Consider the following 4,622-nt stretch of genomic DNA (forward strand, 5'->3'; position numbering starts at 1 on the left):
AGGCGCTGACGCCGCTTCCGTAAATGTTTTCCGCTCTCTGCTCGTAATCGTGACTCATGGTCGACCGCGGAGTGGCGTGCTATAGCAGTCACCGGGGCAACCTCCCCTCCCCGGCACTCCGCTGATACACGTGACGTTGACTGGTTGGTGGCAGCAGCAGCGTTAGAGTAACTTGGCGTGGGATTCCGCGTGAAGTTCACGGCCCATACCGCGGGTGCAGTTCTCTGCACACGGCACCAAGCTCACGACGCCTTCTATATATGCCGTGGCGGGCCGGCGGTAGGCATTCAGTCGTCAACAGACGCCACTATCTCTCACTGGAAGTTCGAGCCGCTCATTCAGCCAGTCAACATGCCTGACCCTTGCTGCGGAACCGGAGCAAGTAAGTTAACTTTTCTATTCTGAATAATACAGTATAATGAGGAAGTGCAATTTATATCTGATATGAATGAATAGGTATGACTAACGTAAACAAGTCACGAATAGAGCACTTGTTTATTTCCAGCGTTTAGGCTAAGTCAAAGTGATGGGAGAAATCGTCATTGTTAGTCATCTTCTCTGGACAAATTGGGCGCCAATTTAGCTACCCCTAGTTCTACTGCAGCAGTGTCTGACGCTATCAGATAATGACACTTTACTAGCTTTCTAGAATGTCCAACATCAAATTTTCAGCAGCCAACCTTATGTTATTTTCCTCGAGATGGTATCTGATGTTCAATAAATTTTGGGTTCCAACATTCAGGCACCTATATCTACATCTGAATTCCTTTTCGAGAGGTGCTAGCCACTTTCACTGTCATGCCTGACATTTCCAATATTTTCAGCAAATTATTTTGCGATATCCCACTAAAGCGATAAATCTGTCACTGTTTGGATGACTATAGTGTAGGGCAGCACAAAGTTCCTATTTAGTCCAGTATGGGAAATACAATAAAAATGAAAAATGTCTTCTGAACAATGTTGATAGATGAACTACTGTTTCCTAGTATTTTAACAATAAATCAAAGACTGAAATTTTTATTACCTGCAACAGAGTGAAGCAATATTTACATTGACTACCTCTACATGTGGTGATTACTAGGTTATAGACACAGAAAACTGTTTTATTTTTCACAGTAGCTGACATATTCGTCTTAAGAGCATCAGCAACTGTATTTGTATTTAAAAGGCTTCTGATTTATTGTTCAGTCTCAGTTGCAAATCCTTTTATTGTTTTAAATGAAATGACATGTTTCGACCACTGGATCATCTTCAGATCTAAGTCATTGCATCAGCAACCTTCTTGTCTATTCAAAAACTCGTATCAAAGTTCACTGATACCAGTGTCTGAATATACAAGACGCAACTGTTTAGATATGAAGATGATCCAGATTGGTCGAAACATGTAATTTTCTTTAAAAAAGGAGCAACTAAGACTGAATAATAAATGATAATTGTTTTCTGTATATTTAATTGGTAGTCGCAATCATTGTGAGGCTGTCCTTTATGGACGAAATAATTGTATGCTTATGGCCAATTCATAAAAGTTGTAGAAACCATGTAACGGACTTCATTTGTAAATCAGTGAACTGGCATCTTTATGCATAGATAAGTGCACAAGACTACTTTTTTTTCATACAAAGTGCTGTCAATTTGTAGAAGTGTGACTTGATGTTACAATACCACTTCTTCATGGTGTGTAGGATATGCCAAGCAAGCTGCATCTAGGACATCATTCATATTTCTGGAGTAACATTGAGACTGTTAACTTCTTACAACATCAGCTGTAATATGTTCATAGTAGGAGGAACCATGACCTCTTTAGGTAGTGTAGAAGAAAATATTCATTTGATTTATCAGTTATGCTCTTGCAGGGACTTGTTAGTCATGGCTTGGCGGCAATATTCACGAAATGACGTATCAAACAGATCGTTATGGTTACTGCGAATCAAATAGGGTGCTTGTTCTGAAATATGGTTGAGGCTGACTGTAGTAATAACTTCAAATCTTTTTCGGTACTATAATTAATCGATGTTGATGCTCCTTGGGTTGGTGAACAGTCAAGATTCAAATCTGAGGCGTTCAGCAGCTTTTGATGTTGGAATGGTTGTCTCAGATTTCGAGGCCTTGATCTTTCCAGTTGTTACACACAGTATATTCTTACTGATCTAGTCTTAACTACCAGTCATTTATCGCAAGCTTGTCTTTATTTCACTAAATTCCATGTTAACTTCAGCAACATCTAAATCTCTTGAACCTTCAGTTTCCCAGTGAATATCAAAGCTAGGGAAACACACGTAAAGTTTGCCGAGGTTGTCAGTGTTATCCCTGTGTTTTCTGAGTAAGTTCTGAAGTGGTCTGTTTTGTTTTCCAGCTTGCCAGGGCTCCAGCTGCAACTGTGGACCCTCGTGCACCTGCACAAACTGCGCATCTGGCACCAAGGGCTCTGCCGCCTCCAAGTGAATGACTGTTTCCTTAAGTCCAACACGGTGAGCACCAACGTCAAAGGAAACGTTTGCAGCTGCTAGTTCCAACATTACAGTTAATTCCTAATAGATTATGCACAGTATTCCAAACACACCTCATCTACAGTTTTCTTAAGTGCTGTAGTGACACTTTTATAAATTTTTTGTTAGGTGACATTGACATTATGTACATAATGAGATTTATCTTGATACGATTACCATCGTTTGCATAACCTAAGTTATATTATTTTCACCTCCAAGTAGTGATATCAAATAATCGATACTGGCGAAGAAAATACATACGAGATTAGCTGCATCTTTTGTAGATATGGATCAATTAGCTCACTGCAATAATTATGTTCTATCGAGTCATAGAGTACATACTGAAATATTTTGCCATATTTCTGCTTGTTTTCTGGAATTCGCTGCACACGTGTGAGGTGTAGAACTCACACATTTGTAGTCCAGAAAGTAGAGATATAAAGAACAGGAACTCTTTCTGAAGTAGAAAAGTTTCATATTAGTCTATGCTTCTAACATCGCATTTCTATGGAATTTCCACGGGTAGTCTTTTTTTACAACCACGTAGCCTTGCTTGTTTAACCTTTTCATGGCCTCCTTTCAAATAATATCAGATGCAAACGTCTTTCCACTGAGAAATATGTTCAGCTTTGGATACAAGCGACAGCTGCTTGCTTACAGATGTGGACTCTCGCATGGATTCGCTACAACTTGTTCCCAAACAGCTATAGCAATTGTGCATCATGCACGGTGCTACCAACTCTAGAGTGTTATTTCAGTGTTGGATTTATCAACTAGGTCAGACAATAGACATTCTATGAATATAGACGAGTAGGAGATTAGTGTTTAACGTCCCATCGACAACGGCATCATTGGAGACGGAGCACAAGCTCGGATAGGGAAGGATTGGGAAGGAAATCAGCTGTGCCCTTTCAAAGGAATCATCTCAGTATTTGCCTGAAACTGTTCAGTGAAATGACGGTAAACCTAAATCAAGATGACCAGAGACGGGTTTGAACCGTCGTCCTCCCGAATGCGAGTCCAGGGTGCTAACTAGAGCGCCACCCCACTACGGGCCCAGAGATGCACTGCTGCGTTGTAACAGGTCGTTGTAGTCCATACCGAAGTGTAACAGAAGTCCTCGAGGAGATAAAAGAGAATCCTTGAAAGAAAGGCGACGTAGTTTCCGCGAAACTCTGCTCAGTAAATTTAAAGACTTTGGATTCCAAGAAGACTGCGTGACTATTATAGTCATCGTTGTATACCTCACGTATGAATTATGAGAGTAAGTTTAGAAACTTATCCGTTATTGACACTAAATAAAAGTGCAGAATGGCCAACATTAGAACGTGCATCTTTTCATTTGCCCTGAAAAAGTGCAGTTAGATTCACAGCTGCGAATATGGAAACAGATCTCTTTATGATGTTTCCTGGACTTCTCTGCGGCTAATCTCAACACTTCATTGTTATGTTTTCTGAAAAGCCCCTGGCGGAAAATCTGAGGCAGCACATTCCTGCAGTTGCTTTGCAATGAGTTTTAGTGTCAACATTTGGATAAATGATTTGTCTGTGAGCTGTGTAACCATGTATATGTTTTCCATTTCGGAAGTATTCACTTTCCTCTAACGAATTATTTCTTTTGTTACAGGTGTGACAACCGTGTTGCTGCTTCTCACTCTATGTAAATTTCACTGCACTATTTAATTGTTCCTTGCTGCATTTCTTCATCAAAATAAAATGCTAAAAATCTAAGTGTGTGTAGCTTATTTGGCTCAGGTACACCTCCCAAGCTACCGTTCCTTCTATGTCACGACGATGCGCGTAAGTCCGATATTCGTCTTCAGATACATGAAAGAGTAAAGGTTTACTATAGAGCCACGCAATACGGCCAACGCGTCACTGTAGGCAAAAAATGTGGAATGTTGTAGGGAGGGAGAGGCAAGTTAAACTGACAAGTAAGCACTTACGTATGTCTGAATGGTTTTTGTGGAAGTTCACAGCCCGCAGATGGCATGTATACTGCTGCAAGTCCCGATCCAACTCTGTGTGTATTTGCAGCCCATCAGGTGTCGCTCAGTAAGATGAGGTTCTAACAAAACAGTGAGAGTAATGTATTGCCTCTAGCAGGGTCTCAGCAACCACAGACAATCTGAATGT

The 4,622-nt window shown here is 40.7% G+C and overlaps 1 long non-coding RNA gene across 1 annotated transcript; it reads left to right on the forward strand.

Annotated features, from left to right (window-relative positions):
* The first annotated feature begins 254 nt into the window (after window positions 1–254).
* Window positions 255–4,217, forward strand: LOC126281276 (uncharacterized). Its single transcript, XR_007551240.1, has 3 exons — window positions 255–382; window positions 2,354–2,468; window positions 4,114–4,217. It is a non-coding gene; the product is annotated as an uncharacterized LOC126281276 (long non-coding RNA).
* The last annotated feature ends 405 nt before the right edge of the window (window positions 4,218–4,622 follow it).

This window comes from Schistocerca gregaria, chromosome 7, assembly GCF_023897955.1.
Source record: "Schistocerca gregaria isolate iqSchGreg1 chromosome 7, iqSchGreg1.2, whole genome shotgun sequence".
NCBI lineage: Eukaryota > Metazoa > Arthropoda > Insecta > Orthoptera > Acrididae > Schistocerca > Schistocerca gregaria.